A 22,109-nucleotide genomic window follows, 5' to 3' on the forward strand; every position below is an offset into this window, starting at 1 on the left:
TAAACTTTACGGACATTTTCACTGTAATCATATAACGGTTATACACTGTTCTGGACGAAACAGACAGAATTCCGTATTTTTGTTGATCGAACATCCGTATTATTGTGAGAAAATTTAAGCTGTCTGAATGAACGCTCGTACTCACAAAGTTTCAGCTAACTATATGTTATTGAACACGCAAACTGTATGGATTATGAAGATGAGTACAAAATGTGAGAGCTAGCCTTCTACCAAAAGCCGCAATAACAGATTGTATAAATATATATATATACGCATCTTCTATTCCGGTCGCAGTTTGCCGCGCATATGGGGCTTGTAACGCTGATCATATGCGCAAATATATGCGCGTTCTCGCAATGTTCTCAAATGAAGCGCTTTGCAGTTAATATTACCGCATATATGTTTAAGTGAACGAAGATCCGTGGGCATACGTGCATACGTAAACAAGCTTGCGGCACTCAGGTGCTGGTGCCCTGGGAATGACATTAGTGCTCTACGCCAAAAATTGTACGCATTATAAATCAGTACCGAAACGCAGGGAGTGGTATAATGATCGTAACTGCGTTTACATTTAGCAACAAATGGTCTCGAAGGAGACTGGCGGCCTATAGATCCAAGTACAACGGTCGGATGAAATTTTCGAATGCGGCAAGCAATTAACCCAAGTGTGAAAGGGCATTGCTGAACCGCAATGTAGTTGGTTTAACTCATTCCCATAATATTTACAAAATATCTCGTCTCTGACAATAACCACCCATTCATTGAGACAAATCGACTACGCACAATCTTCACTGTTCATGTGTTAATTCTTGCGGTAACATGTAATCGCAAACATTTGGCGCTTCATCTTGAAACAAGACCGGTAAGCGCGCTCATTGTTGTACGGCAGAATAAGGAACACGAACATGCACCGACATGTCTGCAAACTACTGGAAGGTGAGTGAAGATGAAGGACCTATTACCGTGCTAGTACTGTGTGTACTGTCCAAAAGAAGAATAAAAAAAGACGGAAAAGAATGCCCAGTGCCGAGATGTAACGATTCAAGCTTTATTACTTTTCGACCTAGAATGCAACACCATTAGTTCCATGTGCTTTATACATGGGTAAATGTTACGAAACAACTCATTACATGCACCAACCAGCCCAAATTATCACTACACTAGACCTTATGTACGCATCGCAGTGCACTGCTTTGCACTTCATTGCCGCACAGGAGTTTGCTATACCCAGTAGCGAACGGTTTGGTTGACCTCCCTGCCTTTCTGCTTTTTGCATTCTCTCTCCGTTTGTATAAAACGCACTAACTTGCGGGAGAGAAAGCGTTTTCCTCTTTTAGAATTCAATTAATTGTCAAGCAATTATTTTGCAGTTCCAGTAACTAAAGCACAAAGGCGAAAACGAAACCCATTCTGTTCTGTTCTCCGCGCTCACAGAGTGCGGCACCAGGGGGCAGCGCACGCTGCGCGTCCGTTAGGAGTGGCAGAAGGAGCTGCACATGTGTAGTCAGCCGGCATTTTTTGTGTCGTGTTGTAAATGTTGTTAATTCGCCGTAAATATCTCTTGATTTGTACTCAAGAGTGGAGCAAGACCCCAAGGAAGAGAGATTGACGCACCGGGAGCGAAGAACAGAAACGATGGATGGTTACGCTGCTTGGGTCTCGGCACGTTCGAATTGGCAAAGTTCCGAATTTGTCGCTGTGTGGTGTACGCTTGTGCGCTCGTCATTTGCCGTCATCGCGCGGAGATATTTGCGCTGGATGCCTTTCACTTCGTGTACAAAACTCTGCACGCTGCGGCATCGAAGAAGTTGTCCTGTGTTTGGGTGCACGTATGCGCTTGGACACGGATAGCCTGCTTGCTCTCAACGGGTGTTCAACAGTCTACGCGCGCTCGTAACTTGCTCATGAGGTAAGCCCATTTTAATCTTATTTGGTTTGCATAACGTAGGTGTTAAAATGATGTGTGGTAAGCCGGTGTCGCGAACAGAAATATTGTTTCAAAAGACCACTATGCAACGTCTCAGGGCAAAAATGACGCATGAATGGGGAAAGGGATCACGTTATCTTTTCAGATCGATTTCAGTGGTAGCGCGATCGGCTCGATCGCAATTTCCGTGAGGTACTTCTAACCTTTTGCTCACTCGCGTTAAAAGCGTAGAATAAAACTGCGTTCAGTTGCGCACTTGTATTGACGCTTGTATTGGCTTGAGAGCATACTGTATCCGATACAAGAACTTCTGTTAGAATACGGAAATAAACGTTCGAGGCAATAGCAGTGGCTCACTACCTGGGATCGTTACTTTCTTGCTTGGGTGCACGTTTTAATTGTGACCAGAAATAAAAGTTCTTTGCTCTGCTGTGTTTCCTTGGTGCAACTTTTTGCAGTGCAGCAAGACGTGTTGCTTCGAATGATGTCTGGGCAGTCAAGGCATTCGTGTCAGTAAGCAAGCAGTAAACGGGGTATCAGTGCGAAAAAATTTGGACATACAAGAGAAGCGAATGGTATCATCATAGACTGTTTTATTTTACGAATAATTCAGTTGTATTACTAAAGCGAGGAGTGGATATGCATGAAAGTCAGATTGTATTGATACTCAGCAAAAACAAGGTAACTGATCATTACTAATCAATCCTTTTCTTTTACTGAAAGACAAGTTGCTGCTGTTCTGCTCGAGCTGAGAAGAGGTCTGCTGCCTGCAATGGGTCCATCTCTCTCAAGTTATCGCAGTATTGTAGCTCTCAAAGTGAGTGGATTTTTTTTTCTTGTCTATTTGCTACCTGAATCATGACCATCTACTTAGATGTGTAGGTGATCACTGTTAGTGACATTGGAGTGCTGGTGGACAAGCACTCCTTTATGATTGCAACGCATATGACAGAGTGCAGCTGTGGCAGTATGTGAAGGTGTTAATCTATAAGCCAAATTAGGTTTTTTGAGGTAATATATTTGAGGCACAGACCATGCTTATAAAGAAAAACCTATATTTGCCAGGACTAACGCTTATCAAAAGTCGCCTCTAGTTTTATCTATTGCCGAATGGAACTCGTTACCTGCTAACATTGTTTCGCTTACGGAATCATTATCATTTCATGCAGCACTGCTAACCTTTTTAGAGTGTGTCAACCTGTCCGAACCCACATTTCCTTGAATATTTACTTAAACAGTGTGTTCAAGTGCTTAGCATTGTATAAAATTCATTCCGTTTCATCTGATATGTATCTGTGTAGGCTGTTTACCTAAATCATTATTCGATTGTATCCTTAAACTCGTGTTCTGATGGGTACTGATTATTTGCATCACATTTTAGGTTCTTATGCGTGCTTCACGCTACTAAACATTGTATAAACTTCATTACCCTTTTCTTTCTTTCTTTCTTTCTTTCTTTCTTTCTTTTTTTTTTGTTTGCTTCTGCTAGATGTTTTTTGTGGTTCCTAATGCCTTCATATATTTACATTGTACAGATTTCACTCATGCTTGAACTTTTCCGTCCCTCCCATGTAATGCCCTAACGGGCCCTTAGGGTACTGAAATAAATAAGTATTGACACGTGTACTTATATTTAACGGGCAATTACGTTTCGCCGCCTAACAAATGTTATCGCACAGCGCGGGACGCGTCTGCATGTATCCGAAGTTTCTGGAAAGTTATCGATGCTTCTATCCGCTGTCTGTTGTCGCCGAACCTTGTATTATCTGATTTCATCGCGTGACTCGAATGTTGTAGAACTTTGTGGAAGGCATGCGGGTCCCAACGATTAGTCTGGAACATTCGACGACTGTTGTATAAAAGCCGACGCGCTTGACCCGCTGATCAGATTTTCGACGATCGCCGAGCGTGTTCGCCACTATCGTTGTGCTATAAGTGTAGCCTGTTTTGTGGGCACAGGTTCGCCCAATAAAAGTTAGTTTTGTCGTTCACAGTATTGCTACTGTGTTATTGAACGTCACCACCACGTGACAATATATTGATGACATTGGATTGTGGTCTAGCAGGCAAAAATGCTATACAAGGAGAAGTAATCTTAATTTGCACTTGGTAAGATGTGCAAGCAACTCAGGCTGTTATACATGAAATGGGACATTTGTAGATGTCTTCTACAATGCTGCAGTCCTGAATAGCTTCAGAGTTAAGTGATACCACTATAATTTCTCTGTAAAGCATGCAGCACAGTTTAGCATTGGGGGAGGCTGGCATCAACAGGCGTCTACTTACTGTGAAGTTCAAATGAGGTGTTACTGTTAGGGTGACTATATATAATTTATGGTTTAATTCTAATCTTGTATGAGGCAGACATAGTTTACCCACTTGGTTAAACAATAGTGATGTAATATCTATGTATACAAGTATTACCCATTCATTTATGCCATTTGGACAATGGCAGAAATGCATGGGTAATACTTGTATACATAGACATTACATCACTATTGTTTAACCAAGTTGTGCCCCTGCATGCTAAATTTTACTGGGCTATTATTAAGTAATGTCAACTTTTGTTGCAACATTAAGGCACCTTTTATATTATTACAGATTACCACCATTGTGTACCATCATAGTGTGATATTTACACTAAATGTATTTGACTTTGCTATAAAACCCTGCACAGTGGTGCATCATGAAATTTTTTTTATAGTTTCTGGCCTCGGAATGCACTTCACGTTATATTCTTGTTTGCAACAAGACTATAATGCAGTTTTCTCTCCTTATATTCACAAAATATATTTGACTTTGCTATAAAACCCTGCACAGTGGTGCATCATGAAATTTTTTTATAGTTTCTGGCCTCGGAATGCACTTCACGTTATATTCTTGTTTGCAACACGACTATAATGCAGTTTTCTCTCCTTATATTTTGTGGCACTTGAAACTGCGGTGAGCTAAACCACTATGCAGCAATACTGGAATCGCTACTGCGTGTGGAGCTGTCTTCAAACACACACAAGAAATACATAATTGCTTTTTTTAGCGCAAAACAACGGACACAAGAAAGATGACCAGAACAAGGCGCTACTCTCAACTGACATCACTTTATTGTGTCCCTCCTTTGTAGATAGCAGAATCTAGAAGAACATGCACTGTGAACACCGTATGCAGGAACCACCAACATCTGATCACAAGAGCACACTCATGCGACAGAATCCAAAAAAAAACATATTGAGCACTGTACAAGGTTAAAGAAAGCACACTAATGCACTGTGACCGCAATGATTGCATGAAGAAAGCTTCCAATAACTCCCTGGCGTTGGTATCACGGCTCTTTTTCAAAATCGTAGTATCACGAAACATTGCGAACATAAGGGATCCATACCAACAGGCACAGGTTCCCGTTTGGCTCAACATTGTAAAATATGGAAGTGCAAAGCCATGTTTCGTGATACTACGATTTTGAAAAAGTGCTGTGATACCACAGCCCGAGAGTTATCGGAAGCTTTCTTCATACACTTATTGGGGTTACAGTGCATTAGTGTGCCTTCTTTAACCTTGTGCAGGGCTCAATATGTATTTTTGGACTCCGTCGCATGAGTGTGCTCTTCTGATCAGTTGTTGGTGGTTCCTGCACATGGCGCTCACTGCGCATGTTCTTCTAGATTCTGCTTTCTATAAAGGAGTGACGCAATAAAGTGATGTCAGTTGAGAGTAGCGGCTTGTGCTGGTCGTCTTTCTTGTGTCCATTGTTTTGCGCTTAACAAAGTATTTATGGATTCGCACCAACTAGCCCGCCAACACATTGTGTTGAACGCAAGGAAATGCGGCTTTGCCTTTTTTGACTGTGTTGCGGGCACTTCTGAAGTACTGTCTGTCCAATAACCTTGGTGGCATGGAAGTGCCGTCCACTTCTGTGCGTTGCTTTCTGTTTCATTGTGGCATCACATCACATTATAATCATAATGTGTATGTACTTTTTCTACGAGACCCATGTTCCTATCCTTGTGCTATATTTGCTGTCGCATTATTTATGTGCAAATGACCAGTGCTCCAAGTTCCATTTTATTGCAATGTAAACTACTGGTACCGAAACAGTTCTGTATATCAGAAAACCAAAGACGAACTGCCGAACAGTACCAAGCAGCAGCCTTAATGCAGTGTCAAGTAGTCAGATTTTATTGGTAATGCAGAGGCGCACAGCGTACCTCTTTATTACTTGCTGAACAATTAAGCTGTGTGAAAACTGAGTATTTATGTTGCTTCAACCACATGGTATTGGCCATTGCTCCTGCCCTCAGCAAATGTGGAAGATTATCATGGCATTTCTTTTTCTAACTCTTTTTCCTTACTACAGTGGGATTACTGCATGCGTAAGTAGGAAACGGATCCCATAGGCAATCAAAAGCCAACAATGTGTAAACTTGTAGCATTGATTGTGCAGTTTGATGACCCAGAATAAGTAGAAATACACCATAAATGATTGACAATTAACTTTTACTTGACACAGGGCTAGAGCATACAGTAAGCATACTGTATGCTCATACGGTGTCGCATCAATTTAAATTTTAGTGTAGCTTTACAGTGTACGCTTCTATTGTTGCATTCTGTCAGAGGGATGCTAATGTTTCACGTGTATAGCTACTAGACTGTCTATATACAGTAGTAAAAATGTGCGAACTGAATTTTTTAATGATTTGATAGAATTTGTTGAACAATAAAGCCATACAATCAACGCACAGTGATGTGACTTTCTCTGCACATGTTGCAGGTTCAAAAAAGTATGGCGGAAGCTGTTGCCAAGGTTCCGACCGGAAAAGAAAGCCAGTATAAAAGGGTCCACACCACTGATCTCTACTACAGGGGATGGACAGCACATCGAGCGCCCTCGACTGAAGCCAACCTTGTCCCGGAAGTTGGTGCTTCGCAACTTTGCAGCAGCACTTTGTTTGCATGGGTGTGTGGCATTTCTTCCCCTAACATGCCTGCCTGATGTGCCATAAGCTACCCAAGCAGTGTTTCAAGGTGTCCAGAATTTTTTCATTGCAGTGTCTACAGTGTCGCTAACATAAGTGGCATCCAATGGAAACACTGGTAAATGAGAAAAAACTTGATGTAATGGAACACTATCGTATACGGGTTCAGATTGTCATAAAAACGCATACCAGACATGTAGAGACCTCCTAAAATGTGAAAAACCACAAAGAAAAGTTTTTCGGCAGCAATATTATCTGATCACACGCACTAGTTAGTCCACCATATGCCCTGCTTCCAGGACAAGCGACTGCATGACACCGCATTTCCACTGGCTTCACCTGCATCAGGTGCGGTGTGCTGCATCCAGCAAAAATATTAGAAATCAGTGGTGCACAATGTTTTCTGTCCCCTTTCTCGACGCCTACTGAACACATGGTAAACTGTTTCCAAAGCAGAAAAAGGGAAAGGGCTCTGAACACATTGTATTTTAAAGTGGCTTCTACTGGGTAACGCAAGTACTGTGGCATAGTAGATTTGCACCAGGCAACCTGGGAGCCCAAAAAGGCTGCTGTTTACTTGCAAATGACCAACATGTTGTGAGCATGTTGAAGTTCTTTTTTTATTCTTATTGCTTATTTAGCTAGTGGAGACAGCTTTCACAACTGCAGAAGAAGCCTTGGAAGCATGAAACACTTCACAAAACCAGCTTTAATACATCATGTGTCTGCATCACAATTTCATGGCTGCGTGAGTGAACCCTCTGGTTAACATGTAAGAGTGTTCAGGATGTTTGCCATGCATTATCCACTTTATTTACAGGTCAACCCTATCTTGAGATTTAAGCTGATGTTGCGTTTAGAGAAATTATGGCCGAGAGCCAGCTTTTGAGAATGCAGATTGAGCTCGACAGATTAAATGCCAGCACAAGTCGTTGAGGATTTCAGATCAAGAATCTTCAAAGGCCAGTTCATTTAGTGGTGTTAATATTCTGCTCAAAGTTGTTGATTGTTACGTTCATATGGTGCCCAAGCATTGCGGTAACAACTTCACTTGGAGTACATAGCAAGCGTGTACTCGACGTAAACTGGTGGCTTTCTTCTACGTTTTCAAAAACTGGTTTCTGGTTCAGTTTAAATTTTCAAATTTCGCATTGTTTATTAGGTGTTGTGTCCTGTTTCCTTTTCCTGCAGCTTCTTACTTAAACATCTGAATAGTGAACACAACTTGACCTTTTGCTTGATTTTCTAGATTACACGCCCTCGATGCAAAACAATTTCACTTCAAAACTGCTTGTACCGTACTGAAAGAATAACTTGAAGCAGCCATAGCCACTAATAACACTCAAGAGATGATTATGAAAATTGTAATATTGTTTTATGATCTACAGGGTGTCTTAACTATCGTGCACCAAGATTTAGAAATATGTAAATGCAATGTAACTAGACAGAATAATGGTAATGCTGTTTGCCATCGCTTGGAGATACTCAGATTATTTTTTGCATTCCGACTAATTACATAATTCTTAATTAGTTAATAAATATGTCAAATAAAAAAATGAAAAGTGTCAATGAAAATTTGTAGAGCAATATGAAAGCATCCCGATACACTTTTCTGTTACTGTTACTCATTGTGTGCTACATAAAAGTGTTTTGCCAAGGAATAAGCCTGCGCATACATGTAAAGTGTCTTGAGTGGCCAGTCATGTGTCAATATTGTGGTGCAAAGCCATGAATACAACTTAAATGGATTCTTTTATGAAAATGACTTACTTCAAAAAATTATCCTTCTTTATGCAGCGTGTGGAGACAAGGTTTCTTAGACATGGCCATGGCCCTCAAGGAAGATGCCGATGCCACAGGCAGTTCCTCCAGTGACCGTGAAAAGGTCCCCTGGGACACAAGTCTAATTTGGCACCCCTACCTTTCTCCTGCAGCTTTTCTGTCTACTTAGCTAACCAGGTGGGTCAACGATGGCAAAGGGAAAAAGAATCAACAGCTTCAAACGTAGAACTTGCCCAAGCTCAATGCATTTTTGGTGTGAAGTTTTTCCCTTATCATTTATCAAAAAACGGGTAATAAATATATGATATGGTCTTCATACGGACACCTCTTTCCCAGAGAATTATCAGTAAAAAAAGCAGCTTATGAAGGCTTGTATATTAGTTAGGATGATGTGGCATAGATAGGGTAATGATTATGAATGTTTCTGGTAAAGGTAGTGGTAGTAGAGTGAATAATCAGAGTTTGTATATAGATTAAAAGACATTTCGTTCTAATGCCAGAATTTTAAATCAACCCAAATCTTGCGTTTGATAGTCTATGCACATTGAGCGACAGTGCTTCTTGATGCTTGCTTCTTGCTGACATCATTCTTATGCTGCATAATTCACCTGTTTAAATTCCCTATTTCTCCCGTTCAAGCAACTTTACATTCATCATAAGAAACCTTGTAGATGAGTTCCAGAAACTTGCTGATGAGATTGGAGGGCGGAGTGCACCCCAGGCTTAGATACGGATTCAAGAGCCTCATACCTTGCAAATGTTAGAAATACTCCTGCTAAGCAAGTTCTTGGTGTCATACAAGGTTATTTGCGAATACGAATTTGCCTAAATTGGGAAAACAGTCAATCTAAAACATGTCAAGCGATATCGCTGACAATACACACACATTCCAACTGAAGTAAATACAGATAAATATAGCACCAAATGCAGAATCATTGGCATGATGCCATTCTTTCAGTGGAATAAAATTGTCCTGCGTTGTAAATCTGGAATCCTTTATAATCCAGACTACTATATACCTCATAGGGGTTGTGACGTGAAATACGCATGTATTTATTCCTCTTTTTTTTTACTTTAAGACCCGATAATGCATAAACAGCAGTGAAAGAACTGAGATCACAGTACTTAATACTTTATATTGCTCCAAAAATCCGTTTCTCTGCCGATCGCAGCATTTGACACTAACAATTTTGTGACAGAAAATGTGAGACAGAAGGCACAAAACACTTAGGGTGGTGCTATTCACTTTGATTGTTTTGGAACGAAACCCATACTGTACATGTTATGGCCCTATGTGTCGTTACCTTTGAACAACAAAAAGGTAGGGGGTTTGCGTTTTGCAAAACTGCATGCAGGTTTTTAATGTGTGCAATTAAAATTAGAAACCTTCACAGCTGATACTAAATGCATTCTCCACACCTTTAGGTTATACAGGTGCACTACTTTACACAGAAGACACTCTTTTACCTCGTCACTGCCCACACTCTTAGGCAAAGTTACACCCTTTGGAGTGCCCCTTCTGCCACACAGCGATAATCGTCATCTGCCTTGATGCGTTTCCTTTCTTTAACGCTGCGAGCCCTGTACTTTCCAGTAACGAACGGCATGCGCGTTATCAGCATGATAGCATTCCCGACAGGAAAGTAGGGGGGGGGGGGGGGGCCTTTTTAAGAAAGGAAACACATCAAGGCAGATTACGATTATTGTTGTGTGGCAGAAGGGGCACTCCAAAGGGTGTAACTTTGCCTAAGAGTGCAGGTGGTGATTCAGATTCTTCAAAGGTGTTTCATTGTATGGGATGGCATATTGCGCTTCACTTATTTGCAGAATATTGCATTCCAAATATGTCATACGAGATAAATCCATTAGAGAGCTTTAAGTTGCCCTAAATTTATTACAACTGTGTACTGGTAAACTGGCAGCAGCTTGCAGTGCTTGTGGAAAAACAATTGTAACTGCCATATTATATGTAACTGCTAGTGCACAGGCATCGGCAGCAGCAATGGTTAGGGTACTCTTGTTTCTTCTATTCTGGGGTATGCATCCTCCACCAGAAAATAGTTTTTTTCGTCTTCTTCTTCTACCACATTGGAATGTGAAATGGGGTGTAATTTGTAGGGTATACTCTTGCATAAACTTCATGAGCATTTCTTCTTGTCTGTGCCACAGATCATTGTTGCTACGACTGTAAAAGCAGGGTGCCTGTTTACAGCACCCGTAGGGAAGAATCTGTGAATCTTTAACGAACAGTAAGGATAATGAATAATCGAATAATTTTTAGTAACCTTCAACAAATTTAGCACTCTGCTTTCCACTGTGGTGTTTTTCAAACTCTAATGTTTGCACAAGGTTTGACTGCAGGATGTCATTTTGTGTGAAAGAGTGCACTTGTGCACATAACACCTCATCGGCAACATTCTGCTGCACAGAATGTCATTAGCTTTCGTATGCATTGGTCACTATCTCACAAACCGGCTGCTCTTTTGTTAGTTGGAATGTAGCATTAATGTAAAGCACATTTGATGTCATAACAAAGAATTGTGCCCTCTTATCCCCTAATTCTCCTCACTTGATGCCTAGTGTTATAATAGCATGGTTGACACCATGAGAGTCAGTGTGGTGTATAATTATGTCTATGGTGGGTTGGGGGGTGTACAATAACTTAAGCAACTTTTTCAGACGACTTGAATCAGTATTGTGGAATGCTGTTTTTTTTCACTCACTGTTACCAAGTTTCACCTTGGTTGTGGCAACAAGTATAATGTAGATCGCTAGCGCTCCTGCCAACACATATAATGTGCAGGCATCTGTGCTGAAAAAAAGACCAGCTAATGGTTTGCCAGGAGCTAAGGTCCATTTAGACCATTAAAGTTTGAGCTTACACCAGTGGAAATAACTGGTGAATGAAAGCACACCCAGGAAAACTGCCCATAATATTTTCTTTCATTGTAATAATGCTGAAGCTTTCAACCGCATTTGAACTGACTTGTTTAAAAAATGACCCATTTCCTTGTTCAAGTAAGACAAAGGTTCCACGGGAAGACAGAAACTTGAAGCCGTCAACAGCAGCATGAATATAAACAGCGCTCGGCGTTTTGCACTCTTGCACCTGGTTATCATATTGTCCATCCCATTTTTTTTCTACAGGCTGTTGTTTACTGTTTTATGGTCATGCCCAGTTTAATTGTAATGTCCCTATTTTTTATTATTTGGTTAATATATCTTTTCTTCATCGGCTTTCAACAAAATATATATTCATAATGTGCCTTCATTTACCATTTACAGTGATCTTAACCAGATGCATCTTGATACAAAATTTATTTCCCTTAATTCTTTGTTTCCCTTTTCCAAAAGTGCAAACTGTTTATCTTGATACCTATTTTCTCTTCTGGGAAGATTAGGTCTACTGGATTAATGACTGCTTACATGTGTACATCGTTTTCTGTTTTGGTCACCCCTACTCTTAGCAAGTACTGACAGCAGTGCTCATACCCACTCCATCAAAATCGCCACTGATAAGCACACCCTTCCTTCCTTTATTTTAACACTTTCGCTTCTCTTGACCTATTATATGCACCAATTTCTTCTGCCCCAATGAGGCTAGGGGCCAATGAGCTATGCACAGTCCAAAACAACACAGCCAAGGAAAACATTTGCTACCCTAATGACAAGCACCTATGTCGAAATGTTGGCTACAGCAACATCCCTTGTTCCAACAGTGTTGGTCTACTTACATGTTTTTCTAACACAGAAGTTACTGCTTTGTCATGTTCTGTGATTATACTTTTTTTGCCGCTTTCTTTACGATGGATATTCACGAATACTATTTGTTTCTTCTAACAGCAGCAAGTTTATCCTTGCAAGCGTTTGGGGTCAAGAACAACTTTCACCAGGAAGAAGTGCAAGACGAGTGATTGAAGAAAATAAAGTTGCTTCTGTGATCTAAGAACTTGAGGACTGAAATGTTGCACATTTTTGTATATATGCTATGCAGTGCATTCATATCACAAAGTGCAAATTGTTTTATCTCAGCAGCCATGTCAGTGTGTTGACAAGACAATTTTCTCAATGGTGACCTGCTGCTTTGGCTATGAGCTGCCTTCATTAATTTGCATTAAAGGAGATGTACTATCGTGCACAAAAGTACCCTGGAAGTGCGAGCGTTGACCAAATTGCATTTCTGTTCAAGACCGCTGAAAACAGTGGGTCACGTATACACATTCTGAACGCAGATGGTAGCACAGCTGATCCCAGCAAATAGTGCACCATAAAATTCCGTCGACTCTCGCACGTCCTAGGCAATTTTGTCCTCGATGGCACATTCTCCGAACAATAGATATGCTCTGCAAGAGGAAATACGGGAAGCACCTGTACTTTAACGGATATAGTACAGATTTAGCATACGGAGTCTTTCGTTTTCTGAGTACGGCAAGCACTTGTATTTTAACGGTTATAGTACAAATTCAGCATACAGTGTGTTCCGTTTTCTGAATACGAGAAGCACCGTACTTTAACGGTTATAGTACAGATTCAGAATACAGACTCTTTCGTTTTCTAGATACAGAAGCACTCGTATCTTGTATTACGGTCTCTCTTATACAGTTGCCCGTTCTACGGAAATGACCGTTCTTAATTTACGGAAGAGTGTTCGGTCACAAATTACCAGCAAATTTTCTGTAAAGTAAGGTAGATTTTTTTTTACAGTGTATACCGTAACCTCGGAGTCATCATCGACCGTGACTTATCTTGGTCGAAGCACCTCTCTAGATTAAGAAAAAAGCTAGACAGATTTACTCAGATCATTCGACATATGTCTGGAAAATCATGGGGCCCATCCAAGTCATCTCTTCTGCAGCTCTACCAGGCACTTTTTATTGGCTACTTCCGCTACAGTGCGTCTGTACTTTCTCGGATTTGTACAACTGCTGTACGCACACTGGAAAGTGCTCAGGCTCGCGCACTGAGAATTTGCCTTGGACTACCACGATGTGTGTCTACTTGGGGCACGATTGCAGAGGCACGTGCGTGCCCAGCTCGAGTTTATCTGCAACATGAGCCATTGCGAGTGCATCTAAGGCTACTGACCAGACACAGGAATCATCCACTCACGAACGTCACAAGCGTACGGTCTGTGTCTGCCTACTCAGAAGGCGTACTTATTGCCGTCTGACTTCCAGCCGTATGACATACCCCAAGTTCCACTCTGGACGATGGCAAAGCCAACGGTGAGACTCTCAATCCCTGGAATAACGAAGAAGTCGGAGATGCCGCTTGCTGGGCTCAAGCATTTCGCGCTATCATACATTGCTTACATGTATGGAAATTACGAACATGTTTTTACAGATGGTTCTGTGACACAGACCTCTTCCGCGGCGGCCGGCACGGGGCCAGGAATGGGGATCGCACAACGGTTCTAGATGGGACACAGGACGTCGTCTACAGCAGCTGAGTTGACCGGAGTTCGAGAAGCAGTTCGCTGCATACTGCAACAGAGTCTCGAGAAGTGGACAGTGTTCTGTGACTCAAAACCAGCACTGCAACTCATCAGCAATTATATGAGTGACAGAACCGCATATAGTCCTCTGGTTCATGACATCATATCTCTACTTGCTGAGGCGTCTCACTCCCGGCATACCATCGTGCTGCAGTGGATTCCCGGCCATTGTGGAATAGCTGGAAGCGAACAGGCTGACGCGGAAGCAAAAAAGCCGCACACTGACGGAACTATTATAAAAATCCATTTTTCCCGGTATGACATTAACGCCTTGCTCCATACCTCCCTTAAAACTTCTACGGCACGACATTGGGACAACCCCGAACATCGACAAGAGCGCCTTCATAGACTTGACGCTGGATTACAATTCCGGCTTCCACTTCGGTTGCGGAGAAGCCAGGAAACACTCATTCATCGATTACGGCTGGGTGTGGCATACACCCACAGATACCTTCACAAGATTGGACAAGCACGGGACCCTGAATGTAGCGTCTGTCACACTCTCGAGACAATAGCTCACGTACTTTGTGTGTGCTCTCAATATGCGGCCGAACGAAGAACACTCAAATATACAGTTGACAGCTTGGACTCCCGCCCCTTTTCAGAAGAAAAGCTTTTGGGCGAGTGGAGGAGTGTTCACTGTGCCCAACGTGCCATAAAATCACTTTTGAACTTTTTAAGTGAGACTGGTCTAGACGATCGCCTCTAGAAGCTGTGAGACGTGCAGTGAGTACGAAATGTGTTTGCGCAAGAACTTTTTGGGACAATATTACTTTTTGTATGGACAAGATTATTCTTACGTGTATTGCGTCTACAGTGCGCATCCGCATATAGGACAACGTTCATATAGTATCTCATTGTACCATAACATAATCACCCGCCACCTACCTTTCCCTGGGTATGGACAAAATTACTCTTACGTGCATTGCGTCTACAGTGCGCATCCGCATATTAGACAACGTGTATATAGTATCTCATTGTACCATAACATAATCACCCGCCACCTACCTTTCCCTGTATTTCCCACTTCCCCTTTCCCCAGTGAGGAGTAGCAGGCTAGAGACACGCTCTCCAGGCCGACCTCTCCTCCTTTCTGTTCATTAAAATCTACTCCCCTCCTACCGTAACCTACAAAAATTCACAGAGCACAGAAACAAGTGTTCTGCCAAGAAGACACTTCGTCTTTCGAGGTGCCTCACCTCCCCGTATTGCGGCCATGGACGCGGAGCATGCCAGAGGCCCGCCTGGCCAGAAGTCATCACGGCCGTCAACGGCAAGGAAGCGAGTCGGCTCCCCCAGCGACACCGAGGACACCGAGCTGTACTCTATGTCGGAAAACGACTAATCCGACGAAGGCTTCATACCCGTCCGGAGTAAGAGGGCGAGGAGAAAGATCGTCAACACAGCGCCGTCAACTCCTGCGAGCACAACGACTGTGAAGTCAAGGCCTGTGCGCTGGCCACACGTCATCATTTTTATGCCGGAAGAACCGTCAAGCAACCTACGATTGCTGAACAGGCAAGCCCTATCCATTTTTCTGGAAGGTGCGGTGCCGGATCAAATTAAAGACATAAGAATAAATCCACGCAAGAATATACTCGCCATAGACGTGTACAACGCGAGTGCGCTTGGAAAACTTCAAGAAATCACGGAGCTAGGCGGAATCAAAATGCGCCCCTTTATCCCGATCGACGACACATCCATGGCCGGTGTGATTTACGACATTGACATTGCCATTCCCAATGATGACTTACCTAGCCTCATCAAGCCGGCATACGAAGGCACGATCATTACGCAAGTGCACCGCCTTGGGAATACGCGCTGCGTAAAAGTAATATTCAAGGGGGATTGTATCCCATCCCACGTTAAAGTCGGACATTTCCGACATCCGGTTCGACCATTCATCCAGAAGCCGCTTCAATGCCATCAGTGTTTCAGGCTAGGACACGTCAAGGGCGTGTGTCCCAATTCGCTACTGTGTCCCCGTTGCGCTGAACCTCATGCAGAACAGACCTGCGGTGCCGCGGTCCTGAAGTGCGCCAACTGTAGCGGCCCTCACGCGGCCTCGTCGAAGGGCTGTCCCCGCATCAAGAGGGAGCGCGCGGTTCTCAAGCAAATGGCCAGAGACAATTCGGCCCACAGGGAGGCAGTCGAAGTTGTCCGGCGTCGGCGTCGACGTAGGCGCCATCGTACGTCTTCGAAGAAGGCGCATACGCGAGGTGACAGTACCCACTCCACTGCGGTGCCAGTTAGTCGCGCCGCGAAAAGGCCCACCACTTCCACGAAGGAAGCAGAAAAGACTCTATCTTTAGAGGAATGGCGTACGCTACCGAGCCGCTCCCTTGCGAAGGAACCTCAGAAGGTCGGGGCCCCACCTGATCCTCCTCCGGCCATGGATGATTCACCTAAAACAGACCGTCAAGTCATCTCGGTGCTACGTTCTCTCATGGAGGCCATTCGAGCAATTTTAGTAGACATGGGGACACCCTCTGCTCAAAACGCACTTAAAGTGCTGGACGCCTTAAGCCCAGTGCTTGCATCCCTCAACTAGAAAGATGGCTACCCATATCCCATCCTTCCGGAAAGAAGTCAAGGCAGCGTCCGTCATCCAGTGGAATGCCAGAGGGCTAAAATCACGAATTTCAGATTTTCGTCAGTTTGTGTACACCAATGTGTTTCCATTCATCGTCATTTGTGAGCCCAACTTGTCAAACCGAATAAGACTGTCAGGATACGAATTAATCATGTCATCAACGAATGGTGCATGCAGCAAAATCGTCATTTTTGTTCGTCGTGAATTCACCTATGTTTTGCAACCAAGTGCGCCCCACGACGACAATCAGTATATATGCATCACAGTTAAAAAGAACAAACTCTTGTTTACTCTCATAGGCGTGTATATATCGCCTTCCAGCAGTTTCGATACCAAAAGATTTCCGGATATCTTGAGTGTTTGTCCAGCCCCATGGGTCATCATAGGAGATTTCAATGCACACCATCCATCATGGGGAAGTACAAGGACAAATGCAAGAGGACGAACATTAGCAAGCATCGCCCACAACTATGGCCTTACTCTCCTGAACGATGGTAGCCCCACCTTTCTTCGAGGCGTGACATACGGCAGCTGCCTCGACTTTGCTTTCGTCTCCAACTCTCTCGCCAGATGTATGAAGTGGTTTCCAGACATTGAGACACATGGGAGTGACCACATTCCCACCTATCTGAACATCAAAGGCTTGTCGTCTAGATCAGGCCCACGGAATACCATTCGGACGATTCAATGGCCCAACTTCAAATCGGAGATGGAAGATGCCTGCCGCGAGGCCCTACCATCTGGGTTAGAGCAAACGATTAAAATTACGATGCAAAACGCCACTCGCATGATGACGATCTCTTCCACGCGAAATGACTTCGACATAAAATTAGAGCGACTTTGAGCGCTTCGTCGCCGGGCGGAACGTCGATATCGGCGTACAAAATCAATTCATGACCTTAGGGCAGCCAGGAGGATGCAAAAGAAGATTCAGCGTCGTATAGATAGATTAGCGTCGGAACGTTGGGCAACGTTTTGCCAGACACTCGACCCCCGCAAGCCACTGTCTCACATTTGGAAAACGGTGCAAGGTCTGCGTTGCCTTCCGGAACGGCGTTTTCCATTCAAGGCGCTAGCGCTTGTCCAAGAGCGGCAAGACATCGATGTCGCAGAAGACTTTTGTGCGCGGATCGCAGACCAAGCGACTCGTCCAGATCCTCCAGCCCGAGCTGACGTCTCCCATCCCCGTGATTGCCGCATAGACCTTCCTTTTACAATGTAGGAGCTCGAAGCGGCTCTAGCTCTCTGCAGGCGCTCATCATCTCCGGGTCCGGATGGTATATCATACCGGGCCTTGTGCTATCTCGGAGAGTCCGCACGGATAGAATTGTTGAGCCCTTACAACTCCTCATGGCAGGAGGGAAATGTTCCTAACGAATGGAAAGTAAGCCGCCAGGTGCCACTCTTAAAGCAGGGCAAATCCCCATTAGAACTCACCTCTTACCGCCCCATAGCGCTGGCCAGCTGTGTAGGAAAGATAATGGAACGGATGATCCTTGGCCGCCTGGAATGGTACCTTGAATACTACAAGATTTATCAGATTTCCATGGCTGGTTTCCGACGTGACCGCTCTTCCATCGACAATGTAGTTGATCTCGTTTCATATGTCCAGCATGAAAGGTCCCGTAAGCGTTTATCTGCAGCTTTATTCTTAGATGTGAAGGGGGCACACGATAACGTATTACATGAGGCCATTCTCGACGCCCTTGCGACGGTTGGCCTAGGTGGTCGAGTTTTTTTATGGATTGCAAGTTACCTATCTGCAAGATCATTCTTTGTGTTAACTGACAATGGACCAACTACGCGACGCTATACCAGCAGGGGCGTGCCTCAAGGCGGTGCTCTCAGCCCGACGCTATTCAACCTCGCTCTTGTTGGAATTGCTGAATACTTGCCAACTACCATCAAAATTTCAATGTACGCTGACGACATCTGTGTCTGGACTTCGGCAGTCACACGTCCTCAGATAAGTGCGCGACTTCAAAGAGCGGCCACTTTGACAGCGAACTGCTTGTGTAAACAGGGTCTCAGGATATCACCAGCAAAATGCGCACTAGTAGCATTTACTCGCAAACCGATGACGCCTTATGTCATCTCAATCAATGGGCGGACCATTTCCTATGTCCGAACCCATAGATTCCTTGGCGTAATTATTGACCGAGACCTCTGTTGGAGCCCGCACGTGGCCTGCATGAAACGGCGCCTGACAGCAACTTCCTAGTTGTTTAAATACTTGACAGGAAAGACGTGGGGGATGTCAGTAGACGCAATGCTTAAACTCTACAGAGTTCTCTTTCTCAGTTTTCTAAGATATAGTCTACCTGTACTGAACAACACCTGCAAGACAAATATTCGTGTTGTGCAGGCAGCACAAGCTCAAGCACTCAGAGTCTGCCTTGGTTTGCCCAGATGCACGTCAACAGAGGCAACTCTTGCGATTGCTCGGGACCATCCAATGCGAACTCACATTACGGTGGAAGCCCTGAGAACGCACATCAGACATTTTGCACGTGCCCCCTATCACCACCTTGCAGCACTACCTTCAGACAGGCACCAATCATCATTCTCTAAAACTATCATCAAGTACAACGACAAACTTCCCTCGGGCTTCACCGCTGCATCTAAACCATCGATACCCCCTTGGTCTCTTATCAGCCCCACAGTCCATCTATGAACGGTTTAGCTACTTAACCTAAAGTTAACCGGTTTGCTACCGGTTAAGTTTAACTTAACCGGTAGCAAACCGGTTAAGCTAAACTGGTTAACCTCCCTGCCTTTCCTTCTCCACTTTTTCCTTCCTTCCTTCAGTTCAGACTTTTTCCCGATTCCCAGGAATCGGGGAAATGTATGAACTGTCGTCGCCTGTGCTGAAACAACTGTCTCTGCTTCTTCTGCACAAGAGGCACGGGGACAGTGCACACATTTATACTGATGGTTCCACAAAGATCCAGTGTTCGTCCGGTGCTGTGGTTGTCCCAGCAAAAGCTATTACCATCAGCTTTAGGACTGACCACCCAACAACATCGACATCTGCTGAACTAGCTGCTCTTCGCGCTGCACTTCGTTTCGTCAATCGGGAGCCACCTCGGCAATGGTCAATCTTCAGCGACTCAAAGGCAGTCCTACAATCTCTACTATCAGCTCTGCGTCGCAGGCCATTCGAACAGCTCGTATTCGATATTAGATTCCTACTCCATACATCACAGGAGAAAGGACACCACGTGACGTTTCAGTGGCTGCCAAGTCACTGCGGCGTTACTGGAAACGAAGACGCCGATAATGCCGCTCGCGCAGCTCTTGAAGACGCACAAGAAGAGGCCATACCACTTTCACGATCCGACGCAGCTAGCAGACTTCGAGTGCTTGCACAGGAGATCGCGCTCTCTCTATGGTGCACACCAAACAGCCAGACCAACCAGAGCAACCGTCAATACCACCTGCCCTCTTTGATGCGTCTCTATATGCCAACTGGACTCCGCCGAAGAGAGGCGACTCTGCTTTATCGCTTATGGCTAGGGGTGGCTTTCACGAAATCTTACTCCTTCCGCATTGAAATGGCCGACAACGCCCTCTGCAATGCCTGTCTTTGCGAGGAGACGCTGGAACACATTTTGTGCGACTGTCCTGAATATAATGTTCAGCGACAGTCCCTGGCATCTGTTCTAACGCACCTTGACACTAGAACATTGTCCCTCGACACGATTTTCACATGCCGCCGACAGAAGACATCGCAGGTGAAGACGACGAAGGGACTACTTCGGTTTTTGAAAGAGACGGGATTGGACAAGCGGCTGTGACAGTGATATCACGTACCATGGCAGATTGATGAGCTCCAACGGACGATGTGTGTGTGCTGTGCTATGTGCTCTCTATGGGCCGACGGACGATGGGGGCGGTATTCCAGCAGCACCTGCACAGAAAGCGATCGATTGTCCAGTTTTAGGAAAGCTTTGGCAAGTTCTTGTCTCTCTGGAGTGTATCGTGGACAGTGGCACAGCAGGTGGTCGATGTTTTCTTCGGTGCCACAGACCTCGCATGCTGCACTGTAAGTCATTCCAAGTAATGTAGAGTTGCCTTTGTGAAGGGAACTCCTAACCAAAGGCGACAGAGAAGCGTTGTTTCACGTCGAGGAAGTCCGACTGGAGGTCGGAGTTGCCGGGAGGGGTTTAGTCGATGCAGTCGTGTAAGTCGTAAGTTTGGCGAGTTCCACTCGGTCAGTGTGAGACTGCGTGCCAGGTGTCGAAGCTGCCTTGCGGCGTCTGTCCTCGAAGGCGGAATTAGAACGCTGTGCTCTTCTTGATGTGCTGTGCGAGCAGCGTTATCGGCGGAATCATTGCCACTGATTCCACAATGGCCAGGTACCCATTGAAAAACGACCTCGGGACCTTTTTGTTGGACGTGATGGTAAAGTTTCGCGACTTCGTATGCCAATTGGTCATGGCATCCGTGTCGGAGAACTGTCTGCGTGCACTGTAATGCCGGTTTTGAATCACAGAACACAGCCCATTTTGTAGGTCTTTCAGAATCAATGAATTCCAGTGCTCGACGCAGGGCCGTTAGTTCTGCCGCCGTTGAGGTCGTGACATGCGATGTCTTGAACCGCAGTGTCATTCCTCGCGTTGGTATAACCACGGCACCACCAGAACTGCACGACGTAGTCGATCCATCAGTATAAATGTGCACGTGGTTGCTGTACTTCTCATGCAAAAGAAGTAAGCTCAGCTGTTTTAGAGCAGGGGCCGGTATATCTGTGTTCTTCTGTAGTCCTGGAATCATTATATGTACTTGTGGACGGCTCAAACACCACGGAGGAAACGCTGGCTTGGCCGCAGTTGCGTACCCTGAAGTAAACGACGCACGATGTGCACTGACAATACCGCTAAATGTCGAGCAGGGCCTTGCAGCAGTGAGGCTCGCCAAGTGGTGTGAAGGGGTCCTGGCATAATGCCTGAGATGCATACGCATTGTCTCAACGGTAATGTGCGTCGTGATTGGGTAATCCTGCGTAAGGGCAATGGTTTCAGCCGTTGATGCACTGAGTGGTAAGCCAAGACATATTGTAGCACTCTTCAATGAAGCACACTAAACACACTGGTTTATTGTGGGCGAACTTGTGCCCGGAAACTCAATATTAAGCATTCACACACTTTAAAAGAAGAGTTAACAGCAGCCTATTCCACAGTCAACCGCGTCTCTCCGCCGAACGCACTTTTCACGCGCCCCGAAGGCCAAGAGCCACGCCGTGGCTTCTTATTGGACGGCAGACTCGGGCGCTGCCGTGAGCGCGTGCACGGGAGACACGCGCTGTATCGCCATGCGCGAGGCGTTGCTTGCGCTCTTCTA

At 44.6% G+C, this 22,109-nt stretch overlaps 1 long non-coding RNA gene across 3 annotated transcripts; it reads left to right on the forward strand.

Annotated features, from left to right (window-relative positions):
- The first annotated feature begins 1,485 nt into the window (after positions 1-1,485).
- LOC129381113 (uncharacterized) lies at positions 1,486-12,628 on the forward strand. Of its 3 annotated transcripts, XR_008609347.1 has the most exons (5): positions 1,486-1,909; positions 2,651-2,744; positions 6,693-6,878; positions 8,695-8,856; positions 12,523-12,628. It is a non-coding gene; the product is annotated as an uncharacterized lncRNA (long non-coding RNA). The 3 variants fall into 3 exon arrangements; XR_008609345.1 differs by having other exon boundaries at positions 1,486-2,744; XR_008609346.1 differs by having other exon boundaries at positions 1,486-2,744; positions 12,526-12,628.
- Positions 12,629-22,109: the final 9,481 nt, after the last annotated feature.

This window comes from Dermacentor andersoni, chromosome 1 (genome assembly GCF_023375885.2).
Source record: "Dermacentor andersoni chromosome 1, qqDerAnde1_hic_scaffold, whole genome shotgun sequence".
NCBI lineage: Eukaryota > Metazoa > Arthropoda > Arachnida > Ixodida > Ixodidae > Dermacentor > Dermacentor andersoni.